The following is a 25,465-nucleotide window of genomic DNA, read 5'->3' on the forward strand; positions in this document are numbered from 1 at the left end:
AAAAAAAAAAAAATTGTAGCGATTACGTTTTTATTTCTCAAACTTCTGGGTTTTTTTCTCTTTCTCCAGTTTCTCTTCCTACCTGAATTCTAATCACGCTTTTTCTCTCAGATCATTTCAACTGTCTTGGGCTGTTTTACTTTCGTCGGTTCTTGGACTACCCCTGCATCTGCTGCAGCTCCTGCCTGAATCTCTCCTCCCTTGCCACCTCCTGTGAACATGCACGGGAACCTGGACGCTCCTGTAGTAATATAGGCCAAAGGTCCCAAGGTAACACCCACAAACCACACTGAAAGTAGAGTTTAGAAAGCACTGTCCTCACTGACAGCAGCCTCCATGTTCTGTAGGATCTAGTTCGCATTGTTTCAAAGCTTGATCTGAAGAGACCGCTCTAGGCTAGTTTTTCTACAGTAAAGATCAGAGTGGGGGAAAGGAAGGCGAAAGCGCCTGCCCTAAACACTTATCACCAAGGTTTTGTAGAAAGGGATTTGATAAAAAGGCTTTTGTCTAAGATCTTCTAACTTTGCCATGATCAAGGTTAGATGTCAACGTTTAGAAAAACCCCAGCAGTTTATCTGTGCCTTGTGTCTCAGCTGATGATCTTCAAGTTCATCTTATCATCCTCTGATGCTGTTTTCAGATGATGCTGTTTCTTCCCTTGTATATCCCAGAGCGTGAGCATTAGGAAGGGACACTGTGTGGCTCACCGTCGGAGAAGATGTGGGATGCTTTCCATGCCACCCAGGGTTACCAGTTGAGCATGTGACTATGGCTGTACAATCATCACAACCTCAGAGGGTTGTGCTGATGTTCGAGCGCACCCAGAGCTATCCTGCAATGGCTCTCCCCTGGGCCTCGAGTCTAGGAAGTAGTCACAGAAGGAAATGGAATGTGTGCAGGGCTCTACTGAGTAAGGCCATTGTCGTTCTAAAGTTGCGTATATACAGCAATGGGGAATGCAGCCAAATCCCACATCACGTGGACTAGGCAAACACTGTAGAAGGAAACAGAGAGACTTACCTAGCCAAGCGGGCTAATCATAGGCTGGACCATGCTGACATGCATGAGTGGATAAGGTGTTGTTAGGGATTAGGAGCTGCAACAGGGGGCCAGGTAGAGAAGGAAGGTAAAGGGGAAATGTTTTTCGGTGCGTCTGAGGGGAGGCGATGGCAGACAGATTGCGAGCGGGAAGAGGTGACGATATGGATGGCTACTGCTCACCAAGCACTTGGCATACAAGGGCTGTGTAGCTGTGTCCCCCCAGTCACCTCATTTAGGCCTCACAAACCCTAGGAAGAAGAGCGGGCTGACACCCTCACTTCCCAGGTGAGGATTCTGAGGCTAAGGAAGATTAGGTAAGTTGCCTTAAGTTATAAAGATAGCAGGAGATAAAAATATTGATAGGCATGAGCGCTGGCACTCTGGTCCCGGCACTTGGGTTCTTAATCACTACCACACACCAGACTTCTAAGGACTGTGGTGACTCACCTTAGTGCCACTAGCAGTTGGAACATGTGTCATCTTGCTGGCTGCGTTTCATTGGTTGTTGCCTTCTGGAGTCCGATGTTGCTCACCCCACAAATGCCTCCGATGCCTCCGATCCTTGGCCTTGTGTTGTGGCTGAGGAAATCTAGATGACTCAGACTTACTCAGTGCCCTCAAGGAGGTGACAATCGTGTAAAGAGGTCACAAGATAGAGTGCCATGTAAACATGCATTTATAGCACAGCATGTCAACAGTGTGGCAGTGGGCACTTCCAAAGAGTTCTGGCCAGTTGTAGGAGAGAGAGTCGGGAAAGCTTTCCGAAAGAAAAGAAAAAAGAATATTATTTTGTGTGTGGCATGTTATATATGTGTGTGTGTGTGTGTGTGTGTGTGTGTGTGTGTGTGTGTATATATATATATATATATATATATATATATATATATATATGTTTGTGTGTATGTGGGGAGGTCAGAGGTCAAGGTTGAGTGTCTTTTCAGATTACTGTCTTTACTTTTTGAGATGGGGTTGCTCCCTGAACCAGAAGCTCATCAGTTGTATATTTGGACAAGTAGTCTGTCTCCTGAGCTTGAGGGGTCTCTCTGTCTGCCCTCCTCACCACCTGTACCCTACCAGTACTGGAGGCACTCACACCACCTCACCCTGGCTTTTATGTGGGTGTGAGCCGCCCAGCTCAGGTTCCCCTCCATGCTTGACGGCAGGCTTCTTCTAACTGCGCCATCTCCCCAGTCCCCAAAGGGGGCTATTAAGATAAGTTTTGATAGGTAAGTCACTAACCAGACAGACAAGAAGATGTAAAGAAAGCCTGACAGAGCAGAGGAAAATGTCCCCAGATGTGGATGCAGTGAATCTACGTTAATCCTCATCTGTGTCCTACAGACGCTGGATCTCGAGTGTGCTGAGTTCTACAGCCCATGGGTGGCCATGTCGCATCTCATGATCCCTTCTGGAGATTCACAACACTCTTAAACATGCTAAGGGGTTTTAAGAACAACACGACAAACCAACCTGTATACATCTTTTAAAACACGGTTCTCAATTTATCTGTCTATAGAATCCTTAAACAAGCAAAAGACTCTGAAGTAACATGCTTTTTGTTTCAGGAATTTACATTTTTAATAGTTTTGATTTCTCTGTTGTGGGTCCCCATCTGTTGACTCCCCAAAGATCACATTTTGCTTTAACTCTTGGAGTCTAAGTCTGACACCTGCCTTCAAAATTCTTCCTAATTCTAAAACCTGGTCCATTTTCAGCATGGTTTCCATTGAGTGCTTTTTAATGGAACATGCTATCAAATTTTTCAGCATGTCTAGCCTTTTTTATTGTTCACTGGATAGTGTTATCCTGCATTTTAGAGAATGTTTATTATATTTTCCTGGGAGGAGTTATTGAGATACCATGATGATTAATTAATGGCCAATCATTGTGACTTTATGTAGTTTCTTTTTAAGTCTAAAAATTTTATGTAGATTTAAATCCATTAGTGTCAATATGTGTAAAGCCGCAGATTTTAGCTCCAAGATGCTTTATCCCGTGCAAGCTTTGATGGAACTTGGCTTTGGGTTTCATGAAGGTGGACTTGGAGAGGACGAGGAGATAGCAAAGATGGGAAAGTTCTTGACACACAAACACAAGGGCCTGCGTTTGACCCCCAACACTCTGGGAAAAGCTAGTTGTGATGGCATGCACCTATACTCACAGTGCTAGGAAAGCGGGGATAGGAGACTCCCCGGGACTTGTTGGGCAACAGTCTAGCTGAATTGGTAAGCTCTAGGTCTAGTGAGAGACCCTGCCCCTCTCCCCCCCAAAAAATGAAGTAGAAAGCAATTGAGGGAGATATCTGTGCTCGAGCTCTGGCCTTTACATCCGTCCTCAGAAATAGAAGCCCAATAGAATACTTTCAAAAGGCACAGGTACTAGCAATGTGCAAAATATACTTTGAGACATATCCCTGCAATTTTTTTTAATTTTAGCTAAATTTTCAGTAATAAGGACCCAAATCTTTTATTATCTTGCTACAAAAGTCCACTTGGATCTCATTTTCTGTTTGTTGGTTTTTTAGCCCAGGTTGGTCTTAAACTCAAGATCGTTGGCTAGGGATATAAACTCAGTGGTAAAGTACTTTCCTAACATGCATACAGTGCAGGCTTCAACTTCCAGCAAGTAAAACAATAAAAACAAGCAGGAAACCTCATGATTCTCCTGCCTCAGCCTCCTGAGTACTGTGGTTGCTGACCTGTGCAGCTCCACTTGTGACTCTGATAGGTTTCTTAAGTTTAGCAGTTCTAAAAACAAATACACAAACAACTCCAAAGGCTTGTTTCAAATCTGTCCTTTCCAGCCTTCCCATTCTAGCAGCTGGCAATGTAAGTCACATCCTAGTTTCTCCGGCCCAGAGCCTTGCTGTTGACAGTATGCTGGATGAGTTGTTCTCATGCTCCACATACACTGTATTGTCACATCCGGTCACCAAATACTTGCAGTCTGCTCCCTTCTCTTCATTTCTACATATGCCATGGACCCAACGGCATACTCTCCTTTTTGAATATAGGAATATATGTGCTCATTTTCTTGTTTATTCAATGTTACATACATTTGAAAAAATTGTGTTTTGTGTTTTGAGACAGGGTTTCTATGTGTAGTCCTGGCTGTCCTGGAACTTGCTCTGTAGACCAGGCTGGCCTTGAATTCAGAGATCTGCCTGCTTCTGTCTCTCGAGTGCCGGGATTAAACGTGTACATCATCGTGCCCAGCCTAAATTTGAAACTTTTGACAACACTGGGGACTGAACTCAGTGCTTTGTAAATGCTAAATAGGTGTTCCACCACTGAGTGAAGAAATTTTAAAGCCGGGCAGTGGTGGTGGCACACCTTTAATCCCAGCACTCGGGAGGCAGACGCAGGCAGATCTCTAATTCGAGGCCAGCCTGGTCTACAGAGTGAGTTCCAACTCTGTCTTGAAAAACCAAAAAAAAAAGTCAAGAAAAAATTAACAACTATGTGTGTCCATATGCATAATGGTGTATGTAAGCTTCATATGTTATATAAGGCACTGTAAAATGTATATAATGAGGAGCGATAATAAGCACTAGTGTATCTTATATAACTGTCTACACTGTATAAAACACAATATTATATTTGCAATGTGATAGTCATGTCACTCATTTGTTTAAAGCTTTCTCAACAAACCTCATCTTTCTCAAAATAAGGGCAATGTTAAAACTAATGTTAGGGGCTTGTCTGAGGCAGCGAGCATCTTCTCTCCTGCACAACCCCTAACGGGCCTCTCAACTTTCCTCATGATGCCTTCAGTCTACTTTTCACCTGGAAACTAAGGCGACCCCTTAAAGTGTAAGTTAGCTCATACCATGCTTCTGCTGGAACCCCCTGCTAGCTTTTCCTTATCTGTGAAGTGTGCTTGATCCCTGTGTCTCTCTCCTTCTTCTCTCTGTCAAGGTCCTTTGGCAGCACTGGCCTCCTTGAGGGCGTTCCACAGAGGTGTGACACTCCCAGGAAAGGCCATAGTGTCTGCTGGCTCTTTGTCCTGCTGTCTCCACTAGCCGTCCAGTCGCGGTTTGCTCACCCACCTGCTCTCTAGGTTTGATCTTCACTCTTGCAGAGGAGTTCATCCCTGTCACCCCGTTCCTTGCACTGACTGATCTTTTCTCAATAGTGTCAGTCACAGCCTGGTGTGCATTACAGTCTTCTGCCAACTCAAAATAAGCTCTGTTAGAGTGGGGGATTTCTTCAATTGCTGGGGATCGAGCCCAGGGCTTTGAGAATGCTAGAGAAATGCTTTGAGAAAGCAGCTGTCCCTGGGCTTGATCCGCAACCAAGAATAGGAAATTCTCTTAAAAACATTTTCATTATTTCACTTGTGTGTGTGTGGTGGGGGGGGGGGGGTCAGGGAGGGGTCAGGAGCATGGGTCCCACTGTGTGTGTGTTGAAGGTGGCAGGAAAATTTGCAGGAGTTGGGTCTTTCCCTCCACCATGTGAGGCCTGGGGATTGAACTCATGTTGTCAATCTTGGTAGCAATCACCTTCACATGTTGAGCCATCTTGCTGGCCCCCAGAATTCTGTCTGTTTTCTTCTCTGCTATAGCCCTGGCACTTAGGTCAGTGCTTGCCGCTTAGTAGGCTCTCAATAAAGTGCACCAAACAAACAATGCGAATCATAGTAAAAGCAGTTGAATTTAGATTTTTTTTTTTTAGGTAGTTCAGAGTAAGAGATCTTTTAAAAGAACATCCCAAATTGCCAACATATTAGAGGAAAAATCTGAACATTTTATTAAGTCTGATAAACAAAGATCATCAAAAAAAAAAAAAAACCCTAAGCTGGGCGGTGGTGGCGCACGCCTTTAATCCCAGCACTTGGGAAGCAGAGGCAGGTGGATCTCTGTGAGTTCGAGGCCAGTCTGGTCTACAAGAGCTAGTTCCAGGACAGGCTCCAAAACCACAGAGAAACCCTGTCTCGAAAAATAAAAGAAAAAAATTAAAAAAAAAAAAAAACCCTGAAGAGTTTCTTTCTGTGAAGGATGGGGAACAATGATCCTGTCCACTTTCAGGCAAATTTTCTAGGTGAAGAATTTGGAGCTCAATCATCTTCTCTCAACAGGCCAGTTTCAAATAAAATCCAGTCGTCTCTGGAGGCATACATCTTTAATCCCAGCATTTGTGAGGCAAAGGAAGGCTGATCTCTAAGTTCAAAGCCAGCCTGTTCTATAGAGTGAGTTCCAGGACAGCCAGGGCTGTTACACTGTCTCGAAAAAAGCCAAACTAAACCAAAGAAAAACAAAGAATAAATAAAATTGAAATAGAAGACTGTCTAAAAGAAGAAAAGATGGGGCCAGAGGGGTGACTCAGCACTTAAGGGTGTTTGTTGCTCCTCCAGAGGACCTGAGCTTCGTTACCAGGATCCATACTGGAAGGCTCACAGTTTCTGTAGCTATTTCCAGGGATCTGGGCCTCTTTTGGCCTCTGTGGGCCTGCACTCACATGCACACACACTCACCTAATTTAAGTAAAACAAAATAAAGTCATTCTATAGAAGAAAGGGGAAAAAATGGGTCAATGCTATAATACAGTATCAAATCTTCCAGAAAAAAAAATTTATTTCCTCCTTTTATACAAATACAATGGTATCCGGAGCTGAATAAAGAAAGCCTCCATGACATGAAAGTTTTGTGGTACACAGGTTTGCTCAGGGTCTGGAAAATACGTGTGGAGAGGAAAACCTGCTGTGTTTGTGTTCACAGAGCATGACTTCAGGACCATGGGCCCTCACAGGGGAGGTGGCCTGGGTGGGCATCTGTGAAGGTATTTCCAGCCCTGCGTGTACTGGAGGGCTCACAAACCCATAGCACAAATCTCAGTGAGAAAACAACCCTGAATGATTGTGGGAAATATCAAGGCTTGGTGTAAGGAAGTGGGCAGATGGGAATCAGGAAATAGAGCGTTGCTTGAGGATGCGTTAGCAAATCGATTCATGCTCCCATCCATTCATCCAATACGTGTCCCTTCCTTTTGTTCGTCCATTCGTCTGGCTCTCTGGGGTCCATGCTCTGCGGCAGGTACCGTGGAGAGCAGAACAGGAGCTTGAGGAATTCTGCTGGGGTGGAAACAAGACAACAGCACCTAGGTTGTAAGTGAACCGAAAGAGGGAGCAGGTTTCTCTGTTGCAGGGGAGATAAGCAGCTAACAAAGTCGGGAGATGAGCCAGAGCCTTAGTCCAACTCTTGATAGGCTGATTCTTTGGAGAAAAATACCCTGGAGATAGAGATAATAGAATCGTAACAAGAAGCAAATGAAGGCCAAGGTGCAAGGGGTGATCTGAGGGAGAGAGGCTCGTGCATACTCACTCAAAATGAATTTAGATCTATGTGAATGCTTTATCAAGTCTGGGCTAGGTTGTATTTACAGAACTGGGATCAGTAGAAAAAAAATGAGAGGACCAGGAGGAAAAAAAATAATCACACACCGCCTCACTCCAAGTGTTTTATTTTACCTCATTGAATAAACATTCTCTCTCTCTCTCTCTCTCTCTCTCTCTCTCTCTCTCTCTCTCTCTCTCTCTCTCTCTCTCTCTCTCTCTCCCCCTCTTTCTTTCTTGTTTAGATAGGGGTTTCAGGCTTCTTAGACTGACCTCTAACTGACAATGCTGTTCCCCCCAGCCTTCGAAGAGCTTGGATTATAGGCATGAGCTACACCACCCTCAACTTCTGTTTGTTTCTTTTTTTCATGATATCTTTCCCATGCTGTTCTAGATCTTCACATAAAAATAATCAGCGATCTTCTTTCTAGTCTAGATGGACCACTTGCCTTCCTCCCACGTCTCCCCTCCCCAGCTATGAAGTTCTGGACACGCACGGCATGAAAGCACTAGGTGAGCTGAAGGGTGGGACAAAGGCAGGCAGACTGAGGACCTCGGGAACTGGCAGTGAGTTCCTCGGGCTTCTTCTTCTTCTTCTTCTTCTTCTTCTTCTTCTTCTTCTTCTTCTTCTTCTTCTTCTTCTTCTTCTTTTTTTTTTTTTTGCCTCTGTTGTATTCTCAGTGGGGCCTGAATGAAACCTACAACCTGCCATCTGCAGACACCAGGGAGCAGGAAATATGGTGCAGGGGAAAGCAAGGGCTTTGAGGAAGTTATTCCCATGGACATGGGACCAGGAGAAGAGAGGCTTAAGTCCAAGTGTCTATCCTCCTGCAGTGAACCCCACCCATACTCCCTAAACCCAGGGAGGACCATTCTTCTAAGTCTTGGCAGCTTTTGCCTTGGATAGAGTCTTGCTTTCTGGCCCAGGCTGGCGTGACACTTAGCAGTTCTCCTGGCTCTGCTACCCCAGGATGAGGATCAGACTTTTCATCTCTTCTCCAGTTTCCTTGCTTTGGTACCATCAGCGGAGTCCAGAGTCACTGAGCATCCATCTTTCCTTGCTCTATGGCAGGTAGGTAGGGCTGGTCAGTGACTCGTGTCCTCTTGGCTATCAGGGATCAGAGTTTGTGCTGTCTGCAGACAACAAGGAAGCCTAAGTCGGAACTACTAGGGTTGGAGAAGTTCCACCCTACTAACAGGCATTCATAGGAAGTATGAGTCACTGTTCAACTGATGTCAATAAGACGTGCGTGGGGAAGGTGGGTACGCACCCACACTTCTACCTGCACCCAAAATGAATGAACACAAGAAAAGAAAAAAAAAAGGGGGTGGATAGGATTTACAGTCAAAATGTAATAATCCAAGTTGTTCAGTATACAACCGGAAATCGCTCATTACACCTCAAATCACAATGAACAGATTCCAATTCTGAGATGAATCAGTGGTTGGAATTACCTGGCAAGGACTTTAAATCAGCCATCATAAAAATGCTTCAAAGGACAGGGCAGGGCTGAAGAAATGGCTCAGTTGACAAGAACTGAGGCTAGGCGCTTGATTCCCAAGCACCCATGTTATATAGCTCAAAGTTTGGTTTACAGCCCCCAGGTTAGGTGGTTAACAACTGCTTATACCTGCAGCTCCAGCAATCCAATACCTTCTGGTCTCTGAGAACGTTGCACTCATATGTACAAACCCATGCACAGATACATATAATTAAACATAAAAATGAAACAAAAATAAACAAGCGGTTAGGCATGGTGACACCACACACACCTTTAATCCCAACCCTCAGAAGGCAGAAGCAGGAGGTTTTCTATGAGTTGGAGGTTAGCCTGGTCTACAAAGACAGTTATGGGTCAGACAGACAGTGTTACTTACTAAGACCTGGTCTCAAACACAGCATAAATGCCTTAAGAGGGTCTGGAGAGATGGCTCAGTGGTTAAGAGTGCTCCATGGTCTTGCAGAGGACCTGAGTGTCATTCCCAGCACCCATATTGGGTGGCTCTCAACTGCATGTAACTCCAGTTCTAGGAGATCCAATGCCCTCTTCTGAACTCTAAGGGCACTTGTATTCACATGCACATATCTCCACACAGAATTAAAATAAAGAGTTAAAAATGTCTTAAGAATAAAAAGCGATGGGAACATAGACAAAAGTGATAATCTCAGAGAAGTAGATGATATTTAAAAATAACAAAGGATGGATGAAATTACAGAATGGAAGACACAACCCTCCAAAATAAACCTCAAGACATTTTAAAGACTTAAAATCATGCTAATAAAACTTAAAACCAAACTGAATAAGTTCCTGAAATATTGAGCTAGAATGGAAAAGAAAGTCAATAAGAAACTTTAAACACTGAGATTTAAAAAAAAAGACTTTGAGCCAGGAAGTGGTGGTGCACACTTTTAATTCCAGCACTCGGGGAGCAGAGGCAGGCAGGCTTCTGTGAGTTTGAGGCCAACCTAGTCTACAGAGCGAATTCCAGGACAGTCAGGGCTACACAGAGAAACCCTGTCTGGAAAAACCAAATAAATGAATGAATGAAAGAATGGAAGGAAGGAAGGAAGGAAGGAAGGAAGGAAGGAAGGAAGGAAGAAAGAAAGAAAGAAAGAAAGAAAGAAAGAAAGAAAGAAAGAAAGAAAGACTTTGAAGTGATCTACAGACCAACAAGAGAGTCTCAGGGGCAGCAGTATAGAATGACAATAAACTGTAGCATATTGTGAGGGCTATTCTTGTCTATCAACGTGACTATAATTTGGAATGAACTGTAATCCAGAAACGGAGGGCACACTTGTGATCCAGATCTTGAGGCTCAACAACACAGGCCTTTAATCCAGATTTTGCAGTTTGAAGGCACACCTTTAATCTGGGCCACACCTTCTGCTAGAAGCCTATATAAGAAGAAAGGAGGGTTCATTCTTCTTTGCCTGCTTGCCCTTGCCTTGCCAGCACATCCATTCCTTCATTCCTTCACTGGCATTGGAGCCTGCTTCTTCGGGATCCCAGCACATACAGAAGATCAGCTGAGACACCTAACCTCTGGAGAGAGAGAGAGAGAGAGAGAGAGAGAGAGAGAGAGAGAGAGAGAGAGAGAGAGAGAGAGAGAGAGATTCATTCCATAAATTCTGTGACTCTAGAGAACCCTGACTAACACACATATCAGTCTCTTTGGGCTGCATCTGAAAGTGGCATCAAGAGAAGAAACAATACTCTTCCAAATCAATAAAAGCTAAGCCGTGTCATTGGAAATGGCCAAGTCAGATAGGAAGAACTCTTTCCAAAAGCTCTGAGAAAGTGGCAGACATTTCAGAATCAACATTTTTTTTAGAACTTTGGAAATGAGCCAAAGGCTGCCATCCTTCCCAGAATATTTGTTTAATAAACAAGGATGCTTGAGCTAGAACAGTGAGTCTTCTGGCATTTCAGTTTGCCCTGTGTTTGTAGAGTACTGAAAACTAATCACCGGTTCCACTGGTCAATGGTTAACACTCTGCCAACTGCCCACAGTCAAGGTAAAGACCAACAAACATCCTGGCAACCACTAGAAGGAGAAACAGAGTGAAGGAAGCTGATGTTTCTTCCTGGACATCTGGAAAGGTATGGCCTGCAGACCGATTCCCAGGGCAGTTACTTTTACAGCAGGAAATATAGGGACAGTCATTTATCTCATGACTGGGGGGTGGGGTGGTGAACAGGAGTGAGGAAGAGAAAGTGAGGGAGAGGAGGGAGGGAGAGAAAAAGAGAAAGAGAGAGGCTTCCAGATTCTAGTCCTCAAAACTCATTGACCTACCAATAGCATCATGAACCAAGGACCACGATTTTTGGGGAACATCATATATGATGAAACATTACTTAGCTATAAAAAGAAATGAAGGGGGTAGAGATGTTGTTTGATGGCGACTCTGGATCCAATTCCCAGCAGCAGTGTGCGGGCACGAGGTGGTTGGGGGGGGGGTTGAAAAGGAACAAGGCATTGATTTATGTTGTGCAAGCTGAAGAAAGCCTTCACAATGTTCAAGAATTTACAAGTCTGATGGGTCAATCAAAGCTCTGTGGTTGCCAAGAGTTGGAATGTTGCAGATCCAGAGCAAAAGAATCTTGGACTAACTTTAGTATCTTTAATAACCCTTCATTGCCCTCCTCTGCTTCCAACCTAACATCCTCTGACTACCAGATAAAACCTTTGGAATGTCCTTAACAGCCCACAGGCTTCCACCAATCAAAAGTTAAGAATGCTATCAGATAGCCAATGAAGCCCACAGTGGAGATATGCCTGTCTTGTTGTAACCTGCCTGTCTGCATGATGGTCCCATTGGTGTATTTTGGATATATCGTGATTTATGACTTTTGCTCTGTGGCTATGTAACTGCTTCTGTGATGGAACAGGTCACTGTGGGACAGCCTGAGTCTGTTCTGTTCCTGGACTATGGTTAGTCACATCTGGCCCAGAATAAACTCTTAATCGCTTTGAGGTCAGACCTGTGCTTTGCATCAACAGCTTCATTAATGGAGTATGATGCAGCAGTGAAAATACTCTATGGAAATAAACCCAATGCAGTAGTTGCCTCTTCCTCCTTCCCTCACTCCTTCTTCCCCTTCTCTCTATCTCTATGTAGCCCAGGCTGGCTTCAAACGTGCAATCCTTCTGCTTCAATCTCTTAACTTTGGGCTTATGGGCACACCTGGCCCTGTCTGTTTGCATGCTGTCCAGAATCAGAATTAGCAAATGCAGAGAAACAAAGTAGGTTAGTTGTGGTCAGGGACTGGGAGTGGGCTTGTTGGCAATACTCATGGCTAAGTCCCTTTGTGGGGGAGAGGGGAAGGCTGTGGGGTCATTGGTGGCAGGTGCTTGCCCTGCGAAGGTACTAGAAACTAATGAATTGTGCACTGTATGGGGGTGAGTTTTACGGCATGTGAGTGATACAGCTCAGCAATGGAACCTCAACGAAAGTGGCAATAGTGAGACAAAGAGCCGATCCTTCAAAAACTGTAATAATACTGGAAACTTCTAGGAAGTAATTGACAAAGGGAGAAAAATGTAGGCAGCTCAGGATGGTTCAGGTCAATACAGTGGCACAGGGATTGGTGGAGAAGTCCCCACAAGCACAGCCGGGGGCGGCTCCAGGTAGCTCCATTCTCACAGATCCACAACATGGAAGGAGTGTACTGTTCCCCTGAAAAGCATGAGCTCCCCACACTTCATGAAGACAAAGCCAAATAACCCGCAGAGCCCCATGGTTGTTAAGAAAACTAAGTCTGCGATTTTAGGGTAATTTCCAATAATATCCAAGTGAGTGTGGTGTCGCTAGAAGATTCTGTTACTCATGTAAGGGACGTCAGCATCACCTTCATCAACTGTCTTAACTTTTTACATTGATTGGTTGATTTTTTTCATAGTATACAAGTGCACATGGAGGTAAGAGGACAGCTTGTGGGAGTCATTGCTTTACTTTGACCAGATGGGCTCCGGGGATTGAACTCAAGTCCTCAGACTTGGCAGCAAGCTCCCTTATCTACTGAACCATCTCACCAGCCCTGTACATTGTCTTTTAGTATCAGTTTTACACAATGGAAGAAAAGGGGACATTTTCGTTTACTTCAAAAGTATGGAAAGACAATCTCCCTCCGCAAGCACAAAAAGAAAACTGTTCTCCCTTTCAAGAACTTACAGGGAAAAAAAAAAAGAACTTACAGGAATCCATTATAACATAAGCAAGCCATGTTCAGCAGGAAGGGAACAGAATGATACAGCATATCTCAGTGGGATTTAGCCCTTGTATGCAAGCCTCATTCAGATCAACCAGAGCTTGATACTTGCAAGGTTGCACGCTCGAATATAAAAGCCTTGAGAACACCTCAACTGAGGAAGGAGCAACATTTGGGAAATGCTTCAATCGCTTTTGTTAAAAACTTGACAGCTGGGAGTAAAGAGAAGACTGTCAGCAAGCCAGCTACATGAAGCCTGCTGTGAATGCTTTACAGGAGAGCTCCAGGCTCTACAGCAAAATCAGCCCAATTAGCTTCTCGTTAAAGCAGCACTGGCTGAAGCCCTAGCACTCTCTGTGAGGCTGAGCTAGGAGACCAGCCTGGGCTACATGTAGAGACTGTCTCGAAAACAAACAAAGGTTAGCTGTGAAAAGGTGAGCTACTTTTGGAAAGGTGTTAAATATTATTAGCTATTAAGGAAATGCAAATTAAAATCACAGTAGAATACCAATCATCTACTTATCAGAATGCTTAAAGTTAAAATAGTGACATCAAAATACATGTAGAAAACAGGTTGGTCCCACCTTGCCGGTGGCCATGTAAAATGGCGCAGCCCCAATGGGTTCAGTGTGGTAGCTCTCTAAGAAAGAGAACTCAACATGCAGTTGTCAAACATCTGGCAACTGTGCTCTTGGACTTATACTCAACAGAAATCTGATCATAGCTGATTTTGTATTTCATAATAACTTAAAACTAGAAGCAGTCCAGATGTCCTTCAATGAGTGACCAAACGAATTGTGGTGGTTTTCTAAGGATCAAGGGGCACGTTCCCAGACCCCCAGTGGATGCATGAAACTGTGACAGTATTAATACCATATATATGTGACAATGAAAATCAACTCTTCAGTGACCAACAGAGAGCTGGTGTATACACCATGGATTCTCTGGGCACAGGTGAGACATACCTTGAATGGGATGGAGCTGAATGGGATGGGATGGTGTGAACTCTCGTCATGATACTCAGAATGCATGTGACTTAAATGCTGTGGGAGAGTGCTCTTGTACACTGTAAATATTTGTCACTCGTATAGGTTTAATAAAACACTGGTTGCCCAGTAACCAGGCAGGAAGTATAGGCAGGGTAACCAGACTAGAAAAATTCTGGGAAGAGAAAAGGCAGAGAGTCAGTCACCAGCCAGACACAGAGGATGCAAGATGAGAATGCCTTACTGAGAAAAGGTACAAGCTACATGACTAAACATAGATAAGGATTATGGGTTAGGTTAAGTTGTAAGAGGTAGTTAGTAATAAGCCTGGACAATAGGGTGAACAGTTTATAATTAATATAAGCCTCTGTGTGTTTATTTGGGACTAAATGTCTGTGGGACCAGGCGGGACAGAAGCTTTTATCTATAATTTAAATACTACAAATGATTTTATTTCTGCCATTTTCCATTTAATATGGTTGAACTATAGCTGAGCATAGGTAACTAAAACAGCAGAAAGAGAAAATAATATCAGGGAGGATCATCTTGCATTCATGATGTGGATTAATACTCCACAATAAAAAGGAATGAATATTGATATACACAGCAACATGAATAAACCACAAAGGTTAAGTAAGAAAAAAATAAGCTCAAAAAGTCATATGTGTTTCTATTTATACAACATTCTTGAAATGAAAAAAATAGTAACTATGGTGATTGCTGATGTCAGAAGATGGAACTGTACATTAATGTAAAGAGTAGTGAGAGAGATCTCAGTAGTGGCAGGGCGATTCCATCTTCATTGTGGTGGTAGTTACACTAATGTACTGTAGGAGCCAGCCATGATAAGCTAAATATGAACAGATCACCCAAAGAAAATTCTTTACTTCCAAACGTGATCACTTGCCAGAGTAGGACTCGGTCATCAATAAATTTAATAGAGGCCTGAGTCTCAGTAGTTTACCCTGAGGTAATACCTGGTTGCAGGAAGAACCACAAACTGAGATTACCCTGGCGCCACCCAAGAACAGACCATCCAAAGGAAATGCCTAACATTCCAACCACTATAGATAGGACCACCTGTCATTACACACTCACCAGGACAGCCCTAGAGAAATGTCAGCCAATCAGTGGTCCTGAACCTCAGAAACCCCTCACCCCCACCTTTACTACTATAAAAGCCCAACTCTCACTGAGCTCGGCGTACTCTATTTATTCCAATATGTTGGATATGCCGAGAGGCCAAGTTTGCAAACTTGCATGAAATAAAGGCTCTTTGCTTTTACATATGGGACTCTGTCTCCTTGTTGGCATTTGGGGGGACTTCGCGGATTTGGGCATAACACATACACCATTAGTAATGTCTTATCTGACTGTTGTACATCAGTGAAAACAGGAACTGACACCAATACACACCAAAGAGCTTACTCGGTTTACAGTTGTGTGAGCTGTGTGCACATGTGCACGCATGTGTGTGTGTGAATATTTTTCCTCCTGGTCCTCCACGCTTCTTGTGGATACCCCGGACTAAATCACATGGTATGGAGGGTCCTACCAACCTTGAAAGGACATAAAAGCAAGATAGTTTCCATTGTTTGATGAGTGTCTCTGAAGGCTTTCCCCTGGGTCTCCTCCTGTATCATTTTTACTTTATGCTATCCCTCTTAATGATGATCCTCCTCAGGTTTTAAGAGAAGCTTCTCCTTCCTTTTCGGGCCCCATCAAGTTGATTCTGATAGGATGGTGCTCTCTCACCTTCAGGTCTGATCATGACTCCCATGGTGGCAAGGCCCTCTCTCCTAATAAAGCTCATTCCTGAAGAATAATTTGTGTCTGCTCCTTTCCTCAACCAACCAACCAACCAACCAACCAACCAATCAACCAACCAATCAACCAACCAATCAACCAACCAGCCAGCCAGCCAGCCAGCCAGCCAGCCAACCAACCAACCAACCAACCAAACAACCCAAACCAACCAAACAAATACCAACCAACCAACCAACCAACCAACCAACCAAACAAACAAACAAAACCAACCAAACACCAATCAACCAACCGACCAATCAACCAATTAACTGACCAATCAACCCACCAACCCACCAAACAACCCTTCAATCTCAAGCCCAAGACAAATGGGCTAGCTGGCGTGCCTATTTAACATATCAGAGTAGACTCTGGCCAGCTCTCCCAGCATCCTTCAGTACCTAGGACTTCTCTCAGTTCTCACAGCTTCATTCAAGCCATGTGGCTCCTCCCAGGACATCTCACCCTCCCAGTGTTTGTGCTTCTGCTTCTCTTCCCCGAGCCTGATCTCTATAACTCAACCATTTTGGCTACACCAATCTCTAGGTCTCCTGACTCTAGGTGCCTCATGGTTGGCCTCTCCTTTCTTGCTGTCCCTCCCCGCTTCTCCTCTCGTGGTCTGGTTTAGTCTGCTGGCCCTATTCAGCCTGGGCTCGTCTCTCTGCTTTCTCCCTTCTACCTACCATAAAAATCTTCCCCATACTTTAGGCGTAATCATGTCTTCCTCCTTTTGTTTCATTTTTTTCACCAGCCAACAGACCGCCCAACCAACCACATAGTCAGCGTATTACCGAAGCTGAACTTGGGTTCATTGCAGATGACTCTGTAACCAATTAACCAAATTTTCACCGTACCACACCACCACACTTCCGTTTTTCTGTCAGTGCTCTTAGATCATGTTGTCAGGACAGTTCTCAGAGCCTCACAAAGTTTTGAGGGCTAGCTAATTTGATGCTTTGTTTTTCCCCCTATGTTCTTTTTATATTTGTTCAAATATACTTCACTGCATTTAATTGTCCTGAGGAATTTTCCATCAGTATCAGTTTCCTGGTGCTGCTGTAACAAAGCGCCACAGGCCAGGTGGCTGAGAACAATTGTCATCTATTGTCTCGAAGTTCTTGAGGCTGAGAGTCTAGAACAGAGTCTAGAATTCCATGGGGAACACAGGTCATGTTCCCCATGGAATCTGCAGGAGAAGGACCTTCTTGGCCTCATGCTAGCTGCCTTCTGAAGTGTGGTGAAGGTTGGGGTGTTTCTTGACTTGTAAATGTGTCACTGCGACCCTCCATCTTCACACAGCTCTCTCTTTCTTCTGTGTATCTATCCAGTGTGCAAATTACTTCTTTTTATAAGAACATCAGTTGTATAATATTAGGGTCCACCCAGCGAGCCTATTTTAAATTGACAGTATCTGCAGAGGATGTGTCCAGTGATGGTCACAGTCTGGGGTACTGGGGTATTAGGACTGCAACACATTTTCTTCTGGGGGCATAGTTCAACCTATAACTGGGTGCTGGGGTTGGGGTTTGATGCTATGTTCTTTTGTGCTTATAGAACTGGGAGGATTTCATGGTGCTGCCTTCCTCAGTTGCCTCCATCTTTGGGGGATTGTATGATAGGATGCCATTCTGGAAGGGTCTGCCTGCACTGGGTAGAGTGTCTTGCATCTGTAATCCCAGCACTCAGCATGTTGAGACAGAAGGATTCTGAGTCCCAGGTGTGAGTGGGCCATATAGCAGACTCTCAAACAACAACATCAAAGCCAACAATCAGAAACCTGCCCAGTGCCCCGCTGCTCACGATGAGTCCCAGACGTCACAAGAGGCTGCGGTGCTTCCCTCTCAGTAAATGTGTGTGAAGGCTTAGAAGGACTGAAGATGTCCCAAGGGCTCTGTAGGTTCTTGGCACTATTTTTATCCTGTCATGCTGTGTGTTTGTTCTTACAGTCCTTTTTGGATCTTCTTGGGATAAAATATGGTATAAACCAAATTAAATAAATGCTCATTCTCTGCCATGGTTTGGTGGCTTAATTTAATAGCAGCATGGGGGTAGGCTGTGAGTTCCAGGGTCCCACAGTGGCTGTCACAGTGGCAGGTACCTCCTCCATGGGACCCTTTATCAACTTCCCTCATTGGTGTTAGGTCACCTTACACTTCTGCCCTTCTGAGAAACCGGCTCAGGATCCTGGGGTCACCATGTGGCCCTGTGGTTGTCAGTTCTGTCTAGGATGAGAGCTCCTTGAAGGTAGAAGGACCAGGACACTTTCATCATTTCCTCCCACTGGCTTCTAATTCAAAATTTTGTCATAGGAATTATTCAGTAACATTAATGACAGCAAATAGGAGGAACCTTGAGGACGCCATCACAGCAGATATCTAAGGAAAGCTTCAGAACAGCAAACTTGGTCTCACTCTCTATATGTCAAGTCCTGAACAGGAACCTTCTGCTAGAACCCTAATAACAAACAGCGGGGATACAGAGTCACGCCCTCCATCACCCAGATGGAGTTCCTCCGCAGCTCTGTTCTGTGAGCATCCACATTGAGAGCAAGTCACTTGTGCACCTCTGTGTGGGCACCATGAGTGCGAGCCCTTCAACAGTGAGAGGAATGTGTGTGATATGACATCTGTTTCCTGAACAAAACCAGACTCCACCTCAATGCTTTTGCAAGTGATTCCTACACCTGGAACATGTGTGTTAAGAGAAGCCCTGATGGTTTAGCCTTTTCTTAGGAATAAACACATATGTCTTAACATGTATAAGTGATCCCCCTCTCTTCTCTCCAGTTGTGTGGCGTGTGTAGAAGCTGTCTTCTTGCACTTATTAGGACTGTTAATACTCAGTGCCATCGTCAGACTTCATAACTGAATAATGCTTTGTTTTCTCTACCCCCTCCTCTTTTTTTTTTTCCCTTTTTCGAGATAGGGTTTCTCTGTAGCTTTGGATCCTGTCCTGGAACTAGCTCTTTTAGACCAGGCTGGCCTCAAACTCACAGAGATCTGCCTGGCTCTGCCTCCCAAGTGCTGGGATTAAAGGTGTGTGCCACCACCGCCTGGGCTTCCTTTTCTTTTTAAACTATTTTTATTTTAGGAATATGGGTGTTTTGACCACATGTATGTCTGTGCACCATGTATGTGTGTACAGTGACTAAGGGCTCAAAGAGGGCATGAGATCCACTGAAACCAGAGTTACAGATGGCTGTAAGCTGCCATGTGGGTGCTGGGGACAGACCTGGGGCCACTGAGTCATCTCTCCAGCTCCCTCTTCATCCTGTTGAGACAGGATTTCATATTAGCCAGACTGGCTCCCTCACCAGCATCCTGCCTTCCCCTCACTGTGTGATCGACCTTATCTGTGCCCTTTCTCTCTCAGCCCTGCCTTTCCCATCGCCAGGACTCTGGATTTCACAGTCTAGGGAATCTTGAACCTTATGGTTCTTCTGTTCTTCCCAAATGGGCTCCTTGGCTTTGCAACTCAGGGTGTGTCATTTACTGTGAGGAAATGCAGTTTTCTTTGTCTTTGTTTGCTGAGAATGTTCCTAGCCCAGCCACCCTCTGGTCCTCCTCCCCGGAGGAGGCTGCTCTTACTCTTTTCATCCTTCCTCGCCTGTTTTGATTCAGGGTTACCGATAACTCTCCATTTCTTTGAAGATAGAGTCCTGCTCCTGTTCTCACTCACCTTATGCTTTGGGGGTGATTTCTCAGATAAAAGGGAAATTGCCCTCTTCAAATCGCATTTTTTAAAACCAGCAGTGCCCAGAAATGCTTTGCATACCCTAAGAGCTTCACTTTCCATTCTAGTCTTTTGAGTGTCATGTTCAGTCCTAATTAGGGAACTGAAGGCACATTTAAATTCAGTCTTTTCTGGTGCTACCAATGCAAACAATTCAATGAAAGTGAGAATTGATCAGACACTGTCACCCATGGATGGCCAAGCTTGCAGACGTGTAGGCAATGGCAGCCTAGCCCAGTGTGTTCCTCGGCCTGGCTGCTGAAAAGAGCCATGCATTTCCTATTCCTCCATAAAGCGAAAATGTAAAAATGTAGAAAAACACTCTCACGTCATTTTGGCTTGATGACAGCAAGCTGCTGAAGTCCTGTGGATCAGAGAGCGTTGAATGTCACCTTGACACAATCTAGAGTCCCCTGGGAAGGAAGTCACAGTGAGGGACTGTCTAGATTAGGGTGGTTTATGGCCACGTCTATGAGGAAATTTCTTAATTGAGTTAACTGAGGTATGAAAGACCCACATGATTCATTTCCTGGGCTGGGCCTTGGACTGAATAAAGGGGAGAGAGCCAACTGAGAGTAAGAAAGTGTATGCATTCTCCCTCCTTCCCTCCCTCTCTCCCTCTAGACTAGTCGCTTAGAGCTCTCTCTGCATTGGCTTCTCTGTTGCGATTGACTGTAATCTGGAATTGTGAGCCACATAAACCTTTCTTTCCTAGGGCTCTAGTTCAGGGCATCTTGTCACAGTAACTGGAAAGGAAACTAAGAAGAGCATCAACTTTTTTTTTTTTTTTTTTTTTTTTTTGCATGAGCTGACATTTTAAAATAAAGGGAGGAACCATCTTTATTTGTTTTGTGCTGTTGTGTCAGAACCCCTGAGACTGGATACATTTTTATAAAATAAAGAAGGCTCCTCAGCTCACGGTTTCAGGGGTTAGAACTCCAGCACTGGTGAGCTTTTCTGCTTGGCCTGTGACTATGTCACAGCCACACTGACTGGCATCACATTACATGGAGGAGGCTCAGAGGGCTGAGAGCCGTGTACTGAAGAGGAAGAGGCCTGTGAGAGAGATCACACTAACACGGCAAAGGAACACGAGAGAGGGCAAGGAGAACGAGACAAAGTTACGTGACAACAAACCACTCTTACTGTGACCAAGGGAGTCCCAAGAGAGTAAGCACACTCTCCAGGGACCTAACTTATTCCGTAAGAACACTAGTCCTTTAAGCCACCTTTGTCACCATTTGACAAGTCAAACCATAGCAGAAATCAAGTAGCAAACAGACCAACTAGGAAGAAAAGTAACTGCCAGTGGCTTCTTAAAGTCTCCCGCTCCCAACACCATTTATTAAGGACTAAACTGCAACATGCTTGTTTTACATTAATTTTTAAAATTATTGTCACTAGTCAACACAAAATGAACTCAATGATATTTTGAGAACTTTTTATTTCATTTTACTTTGTTTTTTTGCTTTGTAGATCTTTAGCAAATTTGTTTTGATTTTCTCTTTTGTGTTTTTGTTGTTTTTGTTTTTCTTTCTTTTAGGAGAGAGAGAAAGCATGAAGTTGGATGGTTAGAAAGTGGGGAGGGTTTGGGAAGAGTTGGGAGAGGGGAAACAGGATCAAAATATACTGCATAAATTTTTCAACAAAAATCTTTATTATTATTATTTATTATTACTAGGAGAATGAACGGAGGTAGGCAATAAATAGCTATCAAGAGATCTAATAATAGCCCAAGATGAACTGGCTCTGGACCTGCAACCTCACTGCTTTTACAAGCGACGTTCTCACTGGCCAGGCAGCCTTGTAGACTGTAACACAGAAACAACCCCGTGCCACACTGGGAGCTTCAGAAAGGATTCTCTTTCCAGACAGTCTCACGTAGCTGTTGGCAGCAGGCTTCGGTTCTTCACCCTGTGTACCTTTTCGCAAATGGCTTCGGGGTCCTCAAAACAAGGAAGTATGTGTCACAGCTCATCTTCTGGTAGGATATCAGCCATGCTGGATTAGGAGGACACGCTTCTCCAGTGGAAGTTCCTGCTCACTAATTATGTCTACGACGGCAGATCCAAAGAAAGTCATGTCCTACAGAAGGAGTCAAAAATCAGCTGATCATTTCTGGAGAACACAGTTCAACTGGACACTAGAGAAGGGCCCAGAGCAGGTGCTCGACTGGGCAAGGGTTCCTTGAGTCTGAAGTCCCTGCATAAACTCAGATGAGTATGTTACAAGGCCACCCAGCTGTCAAAGAGAACTGGGCTTGTGGGGTGGATGACCCAAGACTGTTTGTGAGACGGAAATTCAATGACCTGGTGCTCAAATGTTGTCTGTGCCACAAGGGTTCATGTGTTGCAAGCTTGGTCCCCAGTGTGGTGATCTGTAAGAAGCCAGGCCTAGTGACCAGTCTTAAGGTCAACTGGGGACATTAGCTTAGAAAAGACCATGGGACCCTAGTCTCTATGTCATCCTGTCGGGAGAGATGATCTTCCCTCTCATGGATGCTCCTGCCACTGTCATGTGAAGGTATCCTGCCCTTGAGTCTCCAGAAGTGTAGCTAAATAATCCTCTTTTCTTTTTTTTTAAAGATTTATTTATTTATTATGCATACAATGATCTGTTAACATATATACACTAGAAGAGGCACCAGATCTCGTTATAGATGGTTGTGAGCCACCACGTGGTTGCTGGGAATTGAACTCAGAACCTCTGGAAGAGCAGCCAGTGCTCTTAACCTCTGAGCCATCTCTCCAGCCCCTCCTCTTTTCTTTATAAAGTTACCTAGCCTCAAGTATTCATTATAGCAATGGGAAATAGACTATACCATACTCAAAGACTATAGTATAACTCAGAGTGGACCAAACACTGAAACAGCAACAAGTATGGTGCCTGGGACATAGAAAGCAAAGGAGCACAGATGTTTAGATTTTCTAGATACTCTTCTTAGTCGGGATGGTGAAATAGTTGAGAAATTGCCACCAGTTGAGAAGCTTAGGGAAAGGGATGCTTGGGACACTTCAGGTACTTTTGCACGTGCTATTTACAGACACAGACTCCCATAGGCATGTTCTTAGAAACGTCTGAAAATAGAGAGTGTGAAGAAACATTGGCCTCAGGAGATGATCAACCAAACATCGCTGTCTCTCTGGCGGAGGCAAACATGGCGGCGATGTGCCTCTTCTGTTTGTTCTCACTATCTTGGACCTTAAGCCACTTGAGGGGAGATGCTTGGCTTTAGCAGTTGGTCCTAAACCTCACGTTCCTCTTTGCATATGCCTTCGCTGTCACCCAACGGCCACATCTCGTTCCAGTGGCTGACCATTTTTAAAACATCACTGTGCATTTTCAGGGTGACAGTCAGATGTGACTGAAGGAAGGGGCTGTCACGTGATGCAGGCAGCTGTGGAGGTCGCTGCTCCTGGGCTTTATGAGCATTTTAAAACTCATCCAATCTTTCCTTAAAAACTTACATTGTTTATGTTTTAGAACTTCTTACACTGTACATCATTTCCAGTCCCCTTTTTCCTCCTCTTCCTAACTCCTTCCACAATCCCTATTCCCTTCCAAATTCATGACTTTTTTATTTCATAATTATATATGTATGTATGTTGCATATATATCTCACACCTATTGAGTCCAATTAGTATTGCTTATATACACGTGCTTAAGGTAGGGCTGAGCACTAAAATTACTTGAGCTTCTACTTCATGCCATAAGATGAAATATACTGCCTTCTGTTTTATAGTATGTGTATGGGGTGTGTGTATGTGTGTGTGTGTGCGCGCATGCATTGGACATGTGCATACAAATCTGTGGAGGTCAGAGGCTGATGTTGAGGGTATTCCTCAAGTGCTGTCCACTGAGTGTATTGAGGAGAGTTTCTCACAAGAATCCAGGGCTTGCTGGCTAGCCAGCTTGCTCCAGGGATCCCCAGAGACTGCGTCCTGATTCCTTGGGATTATAGGCTGCCACACTCACTTGGTGTTCCTGTGGGTGATGAGGAACTCCAGTCTCAGAGTGACTGAGCCATCGCCGTGGCCCCTAGACTGCCCTTCTTAAGGATTTTTACCAGTCCTGAAAACTGAACGCATGTCAGTTTTCTAATTTAAACATTTTTCTCTTAGCGTGTTTCTTTCCCCCCAACCTAAGCCTGCTTTGTCTTCTTTCTTGTCCCTTCAATTTAATGAGGATACTAAATTAAAAGTGAGAGTATCAATAATTTATCAGTATCAAGGATAACTCATTCTACACCACGATCCTTCTCTAAACATATTATTGAGAAATATTTCTAGCCAGGAGCCTCAGGCTGATGAAGGAGAGCTGTCTCCTAATTTGGGAAAGTTGTTCTTGAAAAAAACGCTGGCTTCCTTGCTTGAGATGAGCCACCACTGACACGTGTTTGTTTTGTTTTAATTCATTTTAAAGAGGGTTATAGGAAGGATCTCAACAAACCTTATGTGGAGTACAAGAAGACAGGCACAAAAGAGTGTATTTATATGAAATTTCAGTCAAGTCAAAACTAGTGTATAGTGACAAAAAGCAGATTGGTTGTGGTTTGGGGCCAGGATCGGGGACAGGGGGAGAAGGGGACCATTTTTGGGGTGACGGAAATGTCCTCTGTCGTGATTGTGACGGGGGTTACACGCAAGATAGTCTGTCAAGTGCATCAGACTGTGTAATTATATGTAAGTTATACTTCAGTAACACTGATATACAGGCAAGAATGTGGTGTGATTTGGAGCCCAGATGTGGACAGGATTCTCAAATAAATATAAATAAATATATGTGTATTTTTGTTTGTTATTTACTTAAAGATCTTCTAGCTAGGTACCATAAATGCATCTATTTGCTTTATGTCTGAGTGACATCTCTAGCCATGCATCCTTCTGCGGTCAGTACCCACTGGGCTAAGCAAGGACTTTAAAATAGTCTGAACCAGCTCATTTGCCAGTCCTGCACAAAAACCTAGCTTCGAGGGCTTGGCTTTCTCTGGGTGACAGCTCTACAGGCCCCTCCCCCAGGCAGACTTCCCATCTGTGCTTTTAATTCCTTGAGCAAATGTAGCCATGGGCGTGTACCATTCCTGCATGGGTGGTATCCCAGCTCCACATGGATGGGCATATGGGCGCCTGTGGCAGCCTTCAGGTACACCTGCTGCTCTCTGAGCACCCACACTCAGTCAGTAACAGGGTAACCAGGGCCCCCCACTCCCTCTGCCCTTCCCCGGCCCACCTGCTTTCCTTCTAGACTCAGGTTGCTGCTAGACAGGGCCTCGAGTCCATAGATTTCTCTCTTGCCAGCTGCCTGGATGTGGGCCCAGGAGGAGCCCGTCCTGCCAGTCAGCTGTTGCTGGGAACCGCGACAAGAACAGAGCCGAGTCTCTCTGTAGCAACACAAGAAAGCAGAGGAAGTGAACATGGATCATGACAGACATGGGGCAAACATTAGCCCTCTGTGGCTATGAACGTGTTTCATCTGTGCCCCCAAATAAAGGGCAAACTGAAGCTCCACTCCTCAGGTCCTAACGGTGGAGGGCTGACAGGGAAATGGAAGACAGCCTAAGTCTGGACTTCATGCTTCTTTCGTTTCTTTTGAGAGAGTCTCCCTATGTAGCCCAGGCTGGCCCTGGATTCTCAGTCCTGCTGCTTCTACCTCCCAACTTTTGAAGTTTTGAGTATGTCAGCTCCTTCATGCTTTTTATTGGAACACAAACATAAAGCCAGAACTCACAGTGTGTCCTATGATGCCCCTTCTTGGGATTGTGCTGAAGAACAAAGAACCGTGATGGATTATCATTATCCACAGACGTTCACAGCCTAAGATGGGGCGAGGAGTCTGCTCCATCACAGTCAGTTCCTTTAAAGG

This window comes from Arvicola amphibius, chromosome 9 (assembly GCF_903992535.2).
Source record: "Arvicola amphibius chromosome 9, mArvAmp1.2, whole genome shotgun sequence".
NCBI classification, from domain to species: domain Eukaryota; kingdom Metazoa; phylum Chordata; class Mammalia; order Rodentia; family Cricetidae; genus Arvicola; species Arvicola amphibius.